Below are 16,678 nucleotides of genomic sequence, written 5' to 3'. Positions count from 1 at the left end.
GCTTCACTCCTGACTCCAGCTTCCTGTTAATATAGACTTTGGAGGCTAATGTACAGGTTAAACCTCTACCTGAAACAGTGGAATCCTACATGGGTGCCGGTTCAAGCCCCAGCTGCTCCACATCTGATCCAGTTCCTTGCTAATGTGCCTAGGAAAGCAGCAGAGGATGACTCAAGTGCTTGAGTCCCTGCCACCCATGAGGGAGACCCAGATGAGATTCCAGAGTCTTAGCTTCCGCCTGGCCTAGCTCCAGCTGTTGAGATCATCTGGGGAGTAAATTAGTAGATGAAAGATAATCTCTCTTCTCTTTCTTTCAAATAAAAGGTTTTTTAAAAATGTAAATTCTGGGAGGTAGCCATGCTGCTTTCAGTGCTTGGATTCCTGTCACCCATGCTGGGGACCTGGATGGAGTTCCCAGCGTGGAGTTTTGGCTCAGAACAAACTGTAATCCCAGTCCTTGAAGGTATTTGGGGTAGTGACCCAGGGAAATGACATTCGCTCTGTCTTTGTCTGCTTTCTGAATAAATATAGTTAGAATATCTGGGGAAAATGTGACCCTAACAGGAGGTGCTGAAATATTTAAACAAGAAAGATATAGAAAATGTTTAAGGACCTTCAAAATAACTAGTAAGCCATCTTCTCAAGGTTTAACATTACTGCAATAAAATTCTGCTCCCAAGTGTTTAGCTCATTGATTGAGCTATAGACACCATGCTTTCCTAGTCTGAGACCAACTTTTCAAGCTCAGGTGTTTACATATAGAGTTTAATTCACAGCCTATGGAAAAGTGGAACGCGTTGACGTCATTCTCGGATGTTCTTGCAACTCTGTTTCAGCGTTCTCCATCTCTGCTATGTGGGGCAATTCATAACTAGCACGGAAAACTACGTTCTCATTCTGATAACACATCTACATTAATATTGGATAAAATATTTATAGAAGGCCCACTCTGGGTGAAAAGAAAAAGGTGGGGAGAGGAAAAGAATGGGGCTGGGGATGCACTGCGAGGAGAAGAAATAAGGAAATTAGACCCACGAGGAAAATCAAGCTTTGAAAAGGCATTTGCAATCCCATGGAGAGATAGGCAAGTAGTCATTGACACTTGCAAATACTGAACTTGTAACTACTGGTACTTCCCAGTGGTTCAGCCACAGGCCCACTCTGTTGTTGTTGTTGTTTTTAATGGAGCCAACCAAGGCGCTAAGATCAGTGCTAAGACTTCCCCCAGGTTGTGCAGCGTTTCTGCTTTCCCATGCAAAAATCTATGAACCCCAGTGTTGAAGCAGGTTTCAGCGGCCACGACGTGGTCTGCTTTGAGTGCCCCTGAGCTGGCTGCAGTTTTATGGACGTTCACAGCTTGCATGGCTGACAGTGTCTAGAACAGGCGATGCATCAGGAAACCGAGTTCCGTTTGAGCCCCATCACAAAGCCTTGAGCACATTCAGCTCACCTCTGAACTTCGCTGGAGAAAAATCCCGCAAAGCTGTAAAGGGAGAAGCAGATATCGGGGGGAGAGGGGTACCCTTACTCCCTTATGGGATATTGAATGGATTTATATTATCATTCACCAATATCCCATACTACCTATCAGGGATAGCAAACACCCTTGTGGTGGCGGAGGGGAGATCCAAAGTTTACTTTCTAATTAGTCTACTTCTGTTGAATTGAGCTCCAGCCCAGTCTTCCTTTGTCCTGGGAGTGACTGACCAGCTGCACTGCCTGCCATGTCTCCCAGGCAGCTACGTGAACTAACTGCTAAAACACTCCTTGACATTCCCACCTCCCTGAGTGGGTACAGCTCCTGCCTTCCGTCTCCATGCCTTCAACCTGGCACACTTAGAACTTTCCTCCCTGCAGTGACTCCGACTTCAGAGCTGGCCCCCTCAGAAAGCTGGGAGTTACACGCAGACAGCCAGAGCGGCCCATTCATCTTGTTGCCTGAGGTCAGAGCAACTTGCTACAGAAGCGCATGCTCCACTGAATGAATGGGCAGGTGTCAGTAAGCAAGCCCCAAGTTTTGCCCATGGAGAACTGTAACAGGCTGTATCTCTGCCTGTGGGGACCTTTCTATCAGATTTATCAAGATACAACGCCTATACCATAAAGTCCACTCTCTTACAGTGCATAAACTCGGTGGCCGCTATAATAGCCAATGTTGTGCAACCACCACTACTATCAAATTGCAAAACATTCTGTTAGAGGAAAGAAAAAATATCCTATACATTCGCTCCCCCTCCTTCCTTGCCAGGAACCACCCACCTACTTTCTCTCCAGATTTCTAATTAGTTCCTTGCTATACAAGACAAATGGTATTACATAAAACAGCATATCTCTTTGCATGAACAAAGACCAAATCTAAAGGAGCGGAGATGTATAGAAATGCATCTCCAATTAGCTTCCACCTTAGATAAATTGCACAGCTGCATTTGGCTTCCTCGGGAGATTAAAAAAAAAAAGTTGAGCAGGTGTGTTAAGGGCACTTTCAAACTCAAAAGCAAAATCAAAACCGCTAAACACAATCACTCCTAAACCCTCCTGGCTGTAATTCCAGTCCCGCACCATCCCCTCTGGCCAGCCCAGAGTTTTCCTAATGAATGTCTACATCGAAATAAGATCACTCCCACAGCTGCTGCGGCCACTTCCCTTCCCGAGAAGGGTCAAACGGAAGACGTTTTCTCTCTCTTTTCCCCTCCGTGGTCTATTTATTTCTGCACTAGCTAGCAAGAGGGCAACTGCAGCGCCCAGGAGCGCAGGCTCGGCGCGCGCCGGTGCCCGCAGGAAGCCGCGCCCAGCCCGGGGCCCCCGCCCTGCGCGCCGGCGCCCGGGGAGAGGCCCGCCCGGGCGGGGCAGCGCGGCCAGCGGCAGAGGCGTGGCCAGGCCCACCCGCAGCCAATCCCGACGGCGGCGCGGCCCGGGGGTCCAGGGCTCTCCGGGCGCGCAGGGGGCGGGCCTGCGCTTGACAGTGGCTGTCGCCGGGCAGCGGAGCCCGGGCGAGCGCGGGCGGCCGTGGCGACGCTGGGGACCCGCGCCACAGGCTCTCGGCAAAGCTCAGTAGCCTCCGGTGGCGGCGGTGGGGGCGTCCGGACGATGCTGCGGGTCCTCTCGGGAGCCGGTGTCCTGGCTTCTTCCTAAGGTACCCAGCGTGGTCCCGGGGAGTCTCCGCGCCGCGGGAAGCGCTTTTGTGGAAGTGCCCGCTGGGCTCCGCGGATCCGGGCGGGGGTGGGCGCGGAGCGGTGGGTGGGGCGGCGCGGGGCTGCGCTGTCTGCCCGGCTTTCCCCCGCGAGGAAGCGGGTGGGGGCGGCGGGGGCGGGGAGAGCTGTCGCCGGCAGCAGCTGACGGCATCCCGCGGGCTCCATCCTCCTCACGCCTCGAAAGGGGTTTTGTTGTAGGAGAAAGTTTGGTGCCTAGAGTGGGCAAGCTCATGCCCTCCATGTGGGCTCACGGCACCCCGCGCCACTCTCCTACCCGAGCAGCACTCGTTGGGGCTCCCTTTCTTGGGGGAGGTGGTGATAGGGGGGTGGGTCCCTGGAGACAGCAAGTGGAGCCGGAAATTGTGGCTTTTGCTTTACCAACGCATCAGGCAGTTGGTGGCTGTGTGCTGTCCTAGTGAAAGGACTCAACCTTGTCACTGTGCTAAGAGCTGCATTTCAAGCGTCGCAGGTGCGTCTGGCTACTTCTGTCTGTTGATTCCTCGTGTTTTCTAATTGGCGCGAGCTTTCCACCGGCTTTCTCTGAGTGACGACCACGCACACACGCTCCTAAGTAGGTAGCGGGTTAGGGGCCACCTGGAAGAGGGAGGGGCTAGAACTGGGATGCGAATACCATGTGCGCCCACCTGGAGACTAGAGAAAGTTTCAGCCTGCTGACTGTGCTGGGTCAGGTGCAGATTGTTGTCTAGAATTCGACTCAGGGAAGAGAAGTAAGAAGGGGCGTTCTAACTGTGTTTTAGACGAGATAGTAGGAACACGTGTGTCCTCAAGTAGCTCAGGGTGTTGTGGTTGGGAATTAGTAGGTATTGAGGTTGTCTATTCAAGGCTATTTTTAAATTTCCTATTTTTATTTATTTGAAACGCAGAAACAGAAGTATCTTCTTGACACAGGTTCACTCCCCAACACAGCAGCCAGGGTCCAGACAGGCCAAAGTCAGGAGTTTCAGACTCAAATTGTGTCTCCCATGTAAGTGGCAGGAACCAAAATAATCGAGCTATCACCTGCCTCCTAGGGTGTGTCTTAGCAGCAAAGTGGACTCTAACACATAGCTAGAACTTAAACGCAGACACTCTTAGATGTGACCATCCGAAGTGACACCTTAACACTCACCCTGAGTTCTGTTGAATTCTCTAAAATGGATCACTGAAGTAAGGTTTCAGATTTTATTTTTCTTTCTCAGGACATATTCTTCCCTCAAGGCAACTTCATGAAACTCTGCAGACCCCTTAGCCCAAGGGCGTCTTGTCCGATCCTTATGATTACCCACACCACACGCTGGCCATATTATTAGTGTCTTACATGTATGATTAGTTCTGTCAGTCACGCTAAGTTCTGCTCCCACTGTAGAATTAAAAGAACAAATGATGGTGGTAAGATTTGAATCTATGCCTGTTTCACCTCCTGCCCATGCTCCCATGCACTGCTCTGTGCTGTCTTCCAGCACTGTATGAAAGAGTTGTCTTATGGAAAATACAGTGAAGGAACCAAATATAGGAAAAGATACTGTCTCTGCTGGCCTCGGGTAGCATAGCCTTGTATGCAGCTTCTTCGGCTTCTGGAAACCCACACCCAAGGGGCCACGTGGAGCCCCTGCCTGCTGCCACCTCAGTCCCAGCATAGACATCAGGTGGCAGTCTCCATACAGATCAGTTGCCCTCACTGCTGCAGATAAGCTCGTTCTGAAAACAGGTAGGTGAGTACTGCTCTCAGTTGTATTTAAGGAGCCATCTGCACTCCCAACCGTTCAGGTCTGTTTCAGCTATGCCCATGGAAATGCGGCCTAGGGGTTGGCACAACACGTCCCCTGCAGCGCTCGCATGCTCCTCAACCAACTGTCAGTGGATTCCTGACGTGAGCTGGCCTAGTTAAAGGGAAGGCTGAAATGGAGTCGGTCGCTGGGGAAGGTGGTATTAGTTCAGGGATTCCTGAATCCACTACTGCTGATTAAACAGGAGATTCCCATAGGGTCCTAGCAACAGGAAGCAGATCTTCCTAGTGGGACACAGCATCTACATGGGCCACCTGTCACCCACACTATTGAAATATGTGCTTGTCACGTAGAAGCCCATTTACCTATTTCTGATTTGATTATTCCCTTTTAGACCAAGGCAACTGCCACTTGACTGTAGAATATGAAAACTTATGTTGCAGATAAATCACTCTAGGCTGTGCTTTAAAAAATGATGTCTAATATAATCGACAGCTATTGTTTATAATGTCTCTTTCGAGGGTGTGTGTGTGTGTTCTCTGTTGGTATGGTTTCCAACCTGCTCTGGTTCCAAACTGATTGGCAGAATTATGCTTCAAAAGAAATCAGTGCGTTTTTACAGCTGTGAGCAAATGCTGCCTAGAAACGTATCCTTAGAGTTGAGGTTTTATTCATGTTACTGTGGTCCTAGAATTCTTAAAATCCTGTATGCATGCTTTGGGATCACAAATGGACTCTTTAATGATTTCATTTATTTCACTCCTTCCTGTATAGCAATGGGAAGGCTTGAGCTCAGCCTACAGCCCCAGAAACTCTCTACTATTTTCTCTAAACTGCTAAAAACTGGAACAACACCAATTAAAGTTGGGAAAGTAGAACATGAGGTTTGCTCATTGTCATACTGTTGCTCCAGAATGGAACATATGCCAAAAATAATTTTTTAAAAATAAGAAGGAATAAAATGTTTAATGACAAATAATATGCAAAACCACATAAAATTATGGAATTGGGACATTTTGCCTGAAGTCATGCATGTACAAATACCCTCAGAAACTAGAAGCTGTTCAGAATCAATCACTTTGCATTTACTGTTTCTCAAACTTCTAATTAACTAGCAATTTACCCTGTTCTCCGCATCTCATCAAATCCAAAGTGCCATCCGTTGTAATATGCAGCATTATTTTTATGCAAAGAAGCAGTTGTGACATACTAGTTTAATACAGGTCACACTGATGTCCTTGATTCCATCCATGTTGGTAGTTTTTTTGTTTTGCTTTGCCGTGATATAAGTAGCATTGCTGTAGTGTGATGAGCAATCCATTTGTGTGAGTCTCAGTAACAAGCCGTCACACAGCTTCATCAATTTGTGTCTTCAGTCTGGTGAAACTTTTGAATCTGAATTTGCAAGGAATTATGAAAATGTAAAACAAAGATAATATTTACGCCCCAGTACTTTACCTGTACCTTTACATATACAGTGTCTCTTTACAGTGCCAAATCACAGAGAAGTCATTTTGAAAACCATTTAAATGGCAGTTAAACAGAACATATGCTGTGCCGACAGTGCTTGTAACTCAGTAGAAGTGAAAGCAAAATGAATCTCTGTGAGCAAGATTATGTATGAGCAGGGACATGGCAATTGTACTGTGACTACTGCCAAGTTGTCAGCAATTTTATATACACGTTAAGTATTATTACTCAAAAATCTTAAATCAGCATGTCTCAGATGTTGGATTTTTTTTTGTTTTGAAATATTTGATAAACCCTACCAAGTGATCATCCTTAATCAGAAAAGCTGAGTTTTGAAAGGCTCCAAAATTGAAAACATCTCAGTGACTTTCTGTATTTTGGAGCACTTGAGAGTTCTGCTTAAAGATGATAAACTTTTTCCAATTATTTTAAGGCACACTCTGAGTTCAGGGATGTCAAAATGTGTATGGTGGGGGGGGACACCCGTTTTTCAGTGAAATAAGCTGAATATGGTATGCCCACCAAGTGATGTCATGCTGACCTATCTACCTTTATGCACGTGTCAGTCCATCTGTTCATGCGTAAGACCAGCCAGTTCTGGTTGGATTTCATGCTCAAGGAGTGAAGGACTTGTCCCGTTTGGTTCTTTGTGCTGAGCACTCAGGACAGTCTGTGACACAGAGTGAATCTGCCTAGCAAATGTCTGCGGAAGGAGTGAATATCCTCCCATGGAGGGCGATCCCTTGTGTAGCTCACAGCCTCCTGGTTAGCACGTAATATTCTTGAAGACACAGCACTGACAGGAATGCTAAGCAGAAACAGGGATGGACCCACAACCTAAACACCTTGATTATAGAATCTATTCAAAATCTTGGATGCTGTTACAAAACTACTTCAGGGCAAAAGAAATTCCATGGTAGCTTTTATTGATCTTTGTTCTTTGGAGCAATTTGTAATGACATGTGTCTTCGTTCTTTTTTATGACCCAGATTATAAATTGCTTGAACTCTGTTTAGTCCAATTTCATATTCTTTTCCTACAATAATCTTGACTTGAACCAGAATTCACGGGAGATGCCTTTACCTTCAGAAAGGTATTCTACACAGAAACTCAGTGCTCATGACCTTGTCTGGGTAGAGAAACTCCACGAAGGAGAAACAGGAGGGTACTTATGGAAAATGGATATGGTGAAAAAGTTATGTGTGGATTTCAGAATCAACATTTTTAAATTTCATCTTTGAACTGACCAGCTTTTGGAAGTATACTCATGTGTCCACCTAAGGTTTGCTTTATAGTCCATGTTTTGTAAAAACTATTTATTTATTCATTTAATGAAAGTCTAAAATTAGAGATTTTCCAGCCACGGATTCACTTCCCCAGATGGCAGCAAAGGCCAGTGCTGGGATAGACCAAAGCTAGTGGTTTCATCTACATCTCCTGCATGGGTGGCAGGGATCCATACACTTGAGTCATCTTATGTTCCTTTCCCAGGCCATTAGCAGGAGTCTGGATCAGAAGTGGAGCATCCAGAACGGGAATGGTCCCCCATATGGTTTGCAAGCATCACAGGTGGGAGCTTTATCTGCTATGCCGTCACACTGGTCTATACACCCCATTTTTTAACCACCAAGAAAACCACCAATATATGTTGACCTTGAATAGCTCACTACCTCCTGCTAGCTAGGACATAACATTCTTAAAATTATGACAGTGACAGGAATGAATGCTAAATGTTACATGGAATAAGATAGAGAAGAGACCTTGCTGAGTAAGACAGTCTCCATCTGTCAGTGCTTCTGCTAGCTCGTTGCTGCCTGGCCAGGCAGAATACCCCTCTCTGCCAAGGACAGGAAGCTAGAGAAAGATGCCAGCTGAAGGGCTAGCAAGGAGAACGGTTTAGCAGCCAGCTGTGAGGGAGTCCCAAGGATCAGAAATGAATTGGGACTATCCAGACAGCCTTACTGCCTCTGCACTAACTGCATGTGCAAAGACACACTCGGCTTCTAGTCCAGTGAAATGTGGTACTTGTGAACACATATGTGACACATTGAGGTCACCCCTGGGCTTCTATGTTACATTCCATCCACTCAGGGCTGGAGAGCATATGAATGATGCAGAAGAGGCCCTTTACTGCCCATTCCCAGACACAGGTGGAGTACTGTGTGTCAGGTGAAGGGACATGGGGGATAGGCCAGAGCTAGCTGATTGGTGTAGCAGAAATAATTATTAATTACATCTTTTCAGTTACATGTTGCAAAAAAACACGTAAGTCAGACAGAGGGAATATAAATAACAACACCACAAACATTTTAAAACTCATGTACTAAATACAGAGGATGGTATGAAAGAACCAAAATAATTTTTAGCTGCAACTTCTATAATTATGTGAGGACTTTTTAATGCTCCCCAGGATTTGTTTTAACCAAGTATGGTAAGACATTCACAAACGGAAATGACTGTCATTAAAGAAGACGTGTGTTGCACTCAACAGTGTGCCAAGTGCAAGAGGCGTGGCATGCTGCTCTGTGGGAACACACACAGCATCACCGGAGTCAGGCAGGAGGCAGAGGGGATGCAGACCGTGTGGGTCAAAGCTCTGTGGCTTCTGCAGGGAAGGGACAGGTGGAACACGTGAAACAGGTTAGGGTTAGCTGCTTAGAATAGTTTCAGCAGTGGATCTTAGGTGCTCCCTGCTTGTCTGGTACCTGGCCCTGGAAAAGGCAGCAGTGTACATGGAGAAAGAGAGCCTGATGAAGGAGGTGTGAAGGGTGGCTGTGCAGGAGGGTGAACTTTCAGGTAAGTCCTTCACCATCTCCAGGCACTGACCAACCCTAGGGGAATCAGTCCTTTCAAGATCAGCAGTGCCTCAAGCTGTCAAAACACCAGAGCACAGAATATAAAACTCATGATTAATACAATGGGATTTTTCAAAATAGTTGCCTAATGAATTAAGCCATATATATATTGAGTGTTCAGCCAGAAGTGCAGAAAAGCCTGGTGGAGGGTCTGACACATGGTACTTATTCGGTAAACATTAATTAAATCTGAGTCATGGTGCCAGATGGCCTGACCATGCTAACGCAGTCCATGATGGATACGTAGTCAGGTGTGCAGTGTTTATTTTGAGCAAAAGAAAAAAACAGGACATACAGCACACCAAAGATCTTTGGATGATGGATGAACCACCTGGGGTAAAAAAGGAAGATATTAATTTCTTTTGAGATCTTAGTGAGCTTTACGCAAATACATACTTAGCTGGGAGAGACTAAAATCTGTAAGGTGATTATATGCTCAGGAGAGTTGCTTATTCATTGTGGACTTGGAATACCAGTAAATGTCAGAAGACATGAAAGTCACCTGGAATGAAACTGGAGTTCCAAGGTGAATTGTGTGTTGCGAATTGTGTGTTCTGGAGTAGGCTGCTAAGTGTGGAAGAATTCAAAATAGTGTGAGGCATTCTTTCTCCTGAAGTGCCTGTCACTGTTAATCAGGTGATATGGAACAGTGGCCTTACAGAGTGTTACATGAAGGCAGTGAACAAGATACATGGTGGTGTCAGGCCTAGGCACAGAGCGCTTCAAATGCCCTGCATTAGTGCTGATGGAAGGTGGCAGTGAACAGGAAGGACACGGGATCAGACTGAGGCCATTACTTACAGTGATGAATGGTACAAGTGCATGAAGGTAGGTGAAGGCTCAGGGCTGAGTAAATTAAATGATTTGAGGCTTTGGTCAGCCTCATGACTTCTTGTTTGGTTAATGATTATAGCACCTTTAAAGTCCTGCAGTGTTTCCTTAGCATCTTGACCTTGCATGTTAAGAAATAATAAAGGACAATGAACATGAGGCCAGTTCAGTGCTCTGAGATGGGCAGTCCCTTCCCAGGGAAAGCGCCGAGCTGGCTGGCTGCTCACAGTGCTTCCGCCGTGTAACTCTACACACCTTCTCCTTTGTGTCGTGTAGGAGCTTATCTGTGTTGGTGGAAATTGTGCATCTCCCGGCAGCACAGCTGCTCCTCCATGCTTTTTCCAACATGACGTCATCACTTGTTCCCTGCAATGGCAGTGCCAGCCTGCAGTGGCCGGCAGTGTGTGTGGCCGGATGGTCCTCGGATTGATTTATGCACACTGGTGATATGAGACTTTGAACCCAAGACATGTGGTTTTCCTTGCTTCTATGGCCTTTTAACTTCTTTTTATGTTGTGTGAAAATGGAGAATTGACAGAAAATAACATGCAAAAGTCTTAAGCCTTTCACTTCTTGGAGTCATCTTTAAGTATTTGTACCTAAAAATGGGCCTTGTAATGGTGGGGGCTGTGGGACATCTTTCCTGAGCTGTTATTTTATTGTTAAAGATTTATTTTATTTATTTGAAAGGGAGCAGTGTAGAGAGAGAGGGAAGGAGAGATGCTCCGTCCCCTGGCTCACTCCCCAAATGCCCACAATGGTTGAGGCTGGGCCAGGCTGGAGTCAGGAACCAGGGACTGTATTTGGGTCTCTCCCATGGGTGGCAGGAACCCACGCATTTGGGCCACCTTCTGCTTTCTCAGGTGCATTAGCATTGCAGCTGGGGCTCAAACCAGTGCTCTGGTTTGGGATCTAGCTTTGTCACCAGTGGCTTAACCCTCAGTGCCACAATGCTGGTGCGCACTGACTTTATTTTCTTTGAACCAGTACAATGAAAATAGCAACAACTTTAGCATGACTGCTAAAGAAGGTAAATTGTAGGAATGATACAGGGAAACCTCTTGGCACAATTGTAGAAGCTGGTCCTGTGGTACAACAGGTTAAGCTGCTGTCTGTGTTGCCAACAGACCATATGAGCACAAGTTTGCATCCTTGGTGCTCTACTTTGAATTCAGCTCCCTGCTAATGTACCTGGAAATGCAGCAGAGGATGGTTCAAGTGCTTGCAGCCCTGTCACCAATGTGAGAGCTCTGGGTGAAGTTCCTTGTTCCTAGCATCATACTGACTCTGACCTGAACTGGCTGAAGTGAATCAGTAGATGGAAAGATAGTCTGTTTCTCTTCCTCTCTCTTTCTCTTCCTCTCTCTCTCTCACACTCACACACATACATGTGACAAACTCTGCTTTTCAAGTGAATAAGTACATATTTTCAGAATTTTCTCATCTTTCACTTTTTGTATTGTTAAAATGGTAGAAATTCAGCCTAAGGTTTCAGTTTGGACATTCATACCAGTAGCAAGTTGGACATTGCTTCTGCTTTGTTTATATCTCTTAAAAAATAATCTTCCAAAACAGTATGAAAGATTCTAATATTTCCTTTTAGTCCCCAAGAAATGTTCACTCCAGCTTTGTTTTTGCTTCTGTGGAAGCTGGATATATAAACAATCTTTGAATACTGCCCAGAAATGGAAAACAGCTTCCCTGGCCTTCAGAATGATCAGAACTTAGCCTGGCAGGTGCCTGGAATCCTGGGGATGTGTATACCTTTGGCTCTTCATATCACCACAGTTCAGGTTTACAGACAGAGCTGAGCATGGATATGAAGCATTTGGGAAGATTTCTGTAGTAAATATGCATAGACTTTGCCATCACTCCCTCAACAATATAATAGCACCCACTTACATAGTGTTTACACTGTGATAGGTATCCGATGATTCAACTTATACAGGAGGATTGCACAGTTCATAAGCAAATACTATGCCATTCATGTGAGACCTGTGTATGCCTGATTTGGTAACCTCGTGGTTTTCTGTGACCAGTCCTGCAGGGATGCTGAGGCATGGCGTTAGTGAGCATGTTTTTGGAACGGAAAGATCTTTGACTCACTGACCTGGATTTGCTGTCCCCTCAACCACAGAATGAGAAGGGCAGCACTGGGGAAGGCTGGATGGTTGATGTCATCCCAGGGGCTTTCATTTCTCCCCCTACGTCCTCTAATCCCAGCAACAGCTTCTGTGACAGATTCAATCATTGTCTCTGTGTTACATATTAAAACATTGGGAAACAAAGAGGTTTAGGTATTCTTCCCAAAGTCACCCTATTTGTTGGTGTAGAATCTGCAAAGGGAACCCAGAATGTCCTCAGATGTATGCTTTGAACGCCTCTGTTATGCTGTGGTAGAATATCCAGAGGTCTTCATTTACCGTTACTTGTCTGTGCACGTGGCCCATTCATTGCCACTGCACAAGCTTGTTGGGAGTGTGTAAAGTAACTTGCGTGGAGTAGCGCAGTGGTGGTGCAGTGGTGATGCCCGCTTTTCTGTCTGAGGCAGCCCAGCCACACCCAGGGCTATGGCAGTCTCCCTGCCCTTGCTGTTCGTCATCACACACGGAAAGCCTCCGTAAGTCTAGCCTGGATCCCTGTTCTCCACAAAAGGTCCTGTCTTCTTTTTCTAAGACGTGTGATGATGAGGTGAGTGGGAAGCAAGGATGGGAAAGGAAGTATATTGAAGCAAAGTGAGTTTAAAATCTTCTCTGCAGCAAGGTGCTCCCAACTCAGCAGAATAGTGCAGTTAGATCCACCAAAAGTAGAAAGCAAAAGTTTCCATCCAATATTCTTTTTTTAAAGAGTTATTTATTTTATTGGAAAGGCAGATGTATACCGAGGAGGAGAGACAGAGAGGAAGGTCTTCTGTCCGATGATTCACTCCCTACGTGGCCACAACGACCAGTGCTGTGCTGATCCGAAGCCAGGAGCCAGGAACTTCTTTCCAGGTCTCCCAAGTGGGTGCAGGGTCCCAAGGCTTTGGGCCGTCCTCGACTGCTTTCCCAGGCCACAAGCAGGGAGCTGGAAGGGAAGTGGGGCTGCCGGCATTAGAACTGGTGCACATATGGGATGCTGGCACGTTCAAGCCGAGGACCTTAACCATCATGCTATCGCACCAAGCCCTCCACCCAATATTCTGGTGCCAAGGTTGGAAACTGTCACTTTTATTTACCATCCTTTTACCCGTGGGTAGTGTGCATTTTTTTGAGTGAGAAGAAAACCACTGGCTAGAACCTCTAGTTTCTGGTAGAACCACTGATTAAATAGAAAGTTTGTTTAATTACAGGTTCCCTAAGCTCTTAAGTGGTTAGTAGATCTTAAACATTCTTACAGAGATACTGTAGCCAATGAAGCTTACATTGTATCTCCTTGTTCTTTTCCTTGAAAGGTTCCTAGGGCGACCCTTTAGGAGCTCTTTAGACATTAAATGGCTCTGTTATTTTCAGAGAGTATACGACATTCGATTGCATTTTAAAATGCACTATTTAGTACAAATCCATTTAAAAATTATTTTTCTCCTGCTTCCTAAATATAGTTACTATTTGCATTAAAAAATTCCTAGATTGCTTTTTTATGAGACCATCACATCATATAGACTTTAACAGACAATGGAGTTATCTTATGACCTATTTGTAAGCTGTTTGCGTTTCCCAAAAGCACAGCTGATCCCACATATCTTTCCATGATAGGAATTCATCACATAGGTTTTCAGATGCACCAGTTCTCACTCCTTGGTTCTTGTTTTGGAGACGCTCGAAAAGCTTCTGCTCAGCTTTAGAGCTGGGAGCTTTATCTGCCTGTACAGAAGGCCTACTCCCTGTTTCTTGCTGTTTCCAAGAAGTCCAAACTTGGCTTTCACTTGCTAAGGGAGAGCTGGCTGCTGGACTGCTGTTACCTCTGCCCAGTATTTCCAGGCCCCTGCTTTCAAGATCAGCGCAAGGTCTGAGAATTTTCTTGGTGGTTCTGACCTACAAGTGCAGGTGGATGTAGCTCTGCCTTGTGTTGTCTGATAGATGACTGTCAGGAGACGTGCAGCCCTGCTAGCTAGCCTCTTAAAAGCAAGCCCATCTGTCGATGAAAACTGCCAATTAGAATGTTGGTGCCTTCTCCAGCACACAATGTCTACAGCTGACTCTCAATGATTGCTTCTCCTGGGAGCCAAGATGGTAAAGATAATTGAAATTACAGATGAAAATGTAGATCTCACCCCATCAGTCTTTCAATTGGAGTTGCTCACAAATGGATCAATTAGAGCTTGTCCTCTTATCTCCTTAATTAGCCCCTGACTTAAACTAATGAGCAATGGGGTGGCCAAAATGTAGTTGCCAGAGAGATGAGCAGAATGAGCCTGTCTTGAGTGGATCAGTCTGTGAAACCTCCACTAGCTGCCCTGTGTGTGAAAAGTACTAAATAAGATGGATTTTTTTGCTTTTTAAATTGATGTTTTACATAGTTTAACTGACATAAATATTGTGCAAATTTATGAAACATGACATTTTACACAAATATATTCAGACACTGCTTCATTTCTTTATCCAAATGTTCTACCCACAAACACTTCTAGGTTTATAGATTTGGGTGTCCCCCAAATGCCTATGTGTTGAAGGCTTGTCCTAGGAGTATTGTTAGTGAGTGATGGGTTAAGGGTGGAAACTTCATTCGCTTATGGTGCCCAAAGCCTTTGGAATGTGTTAGATTGGATGAGGTTGTTAAAGCGGGGCTCCTGTGGACAGAATCATGCGTGGCGGCATTACTGGAAGAGGCTACGGACACATTGCTGAGGATGGAGCTCCCCTTGTCTGTGCTTCCCCCGAGAGCCTTTCTCATGTGTGCTGTCCCCTGGGCATCCTCTGGCCTCACCAGATGGGGCCTGCCTGCCACATCTGGAACCTGAAGCCTTCAGCATTATGAACCAGAGTAAACCTTGCTTCCTTTTGAAGTGCCGGCTTCTCCCAGGCATGTCTCACGGTAATGCAAAGCAGACTAATGCAAGCACACTTAGGTGCTGAGGTTTGCTACCTAAGTTCTCCAAAAGCTATTCAAACTCGTTTTCATCCATTGATATTGACAATAAAATAACATTGGCCATTGGTATTTTTGACAGGGGTCAAGGGAAATAGCATTTTTTTGAGATAGAAAGAATTGCTTGATTGCCATTCAGATAATATAAATCAAGGCAGCTCCAAAGAGCAGCTGGAATAGCCAACAGAAAGAGATTATTTGTGTGTGTGTGTGAACACGCATGTGTGTCCTTCTATAGTTTTTGGAGGCAGTTCCTGGTTTTGTGGAAATCTTAAATTGCAAGCCTGTTCTGACCAGTTAATTAAGTGAATCCCAGCTGAGAGATGGGAAGGCTGCAGGATACCGACATTAACAGTTGATGCAAGCCTGTGGGAGCATTCTGCAGTTTCAGTTCTAGCAAGTCTGAGCCTGGTCATCTCTCACAATCGCCTGACTCCATTTTAGAAAGTCTTAATTTTGTTGCCTTTTTTGTTTTGTTTCATTTTGTTTTGTTTTGTAGTCTTTTCCTTTTAACACAACCTCGACCTTTTATTTTTTAATCTGCTTCCATTTTACTCCCAACTGGCCTGAAACACACATACACATTTGAAAGTGAGTCCATCACTGTTCTTGGGCTGGAATGATTATTACACCTGAGCCTTCCCCGCTGTGGCACTGGGTCTTGACTCCAGCAGCCACCAAGTGTGCCCCAAGTGGGCAGTCCTGTCTTCCCTGGCCAGCAAAGGGCAGCTGCTCTGACATTAGCCGTCCTGCTCCCTCCACACTGAAGTCTGGATGGCCAGATTGGCTTGCTTTGGTTTTTTTATATTTCCATTTCTCTTCCCTCCTCTTTCTTTTTCTCTTTGTAATTTGTCTTTTTCCATTTTCCTGACATATTTGTCACCTCGATGAGGTCACAGTATGTATCTGAAATTTCTGAAGCTATCAGAGCTATTAAAGTTTCCTAAACCAGCACTGTCTCTTTAAAGGATTTTTTTAATGAAGAATCACTGGGTGCTTTGGTTTGCAGATGCCCTTGCAGGTATTTGGGGTGTGACTGCAGGAAGGGTTACTGCCCAATGGTTGCATCCTGAATGCTAAGAAGGGCCATTTTGGTTACTTGCTGCGCTGTTCTTGTTTCTGAGTACATTCTCCCCAGGTTTGCTGGAGTAGTGGCTGAATCCTCAGCAGTAGTAGTGATTGAAGCCCATGGGGCTGCTCCAGCCCATTTGAATAATCTATCGATAACATTAAAAGCCTTCCCAGATGCGAATGGTTGCCAGCACTTACAGGCTGGTGCAAATTGGATGGGTGCCCTTTTGCTGTTTTCAGATTTTCCTCTGAGTTTGTTAAATAGAGCATTTATCAGAAATGGCAATTGGACACAAACACATTATCACTATGCACTTCTAATCATATTTTTAACTGGAAATATGGAATTTGATTTGTTGGATAGTATCCCTTGCATTAGAAAAGAACACTAAAAGCATTGCAAAGAAATCGTGTGTGAATTGCTGCTAGTCAGTGAGACACTGCTGGAGTGGACCCAGCTTCCTAA

General features: G+C 45.5%; 1 protein-coding gene across 1 annotated transcript in view; it reads left to right on the top strand.

The window, feature by feature from the left end:
- Positions 1-2,958: 2,958 nt before the first annotated feature.
- FRY (FRY microtubule binding protein) overlaps positions 2,959-16,678 on the top strand; it is a 440,002-nt gene continuing 426,282 nt past the window's right edge. Inside the window, exon 1 of the mRNA XM_058670891.1 lies at positions 2,959-3,133. The gene's annotated coding sequence lies outside the window, so the exon portion shown is untranslated. The remainder of the gene's footprint in view (positions 3,134-16,678) is intronic.

Source organism: Ochotona princeps, chromosome 12, assembly GCF_030435755.1.
Source record: "Ochotona princeps isolate mOchPri1 chromosome 12, mOchPri1.hap1, whole genome shotgun sequence".
In the NCBI taxonomy this organism is placed as follows: domain Eukaryota; kingdom Metazoa; phylum Chordata; class Mammalia; order Lagomorpha; family Ochotonidae; genus Ochotona; species Ochotona princeps.
The sequence above is the reverse complement of the archived record's forward strand: the minus strand, read 5'-3'. Positions and strand labels throughout refer to the sequence as shown.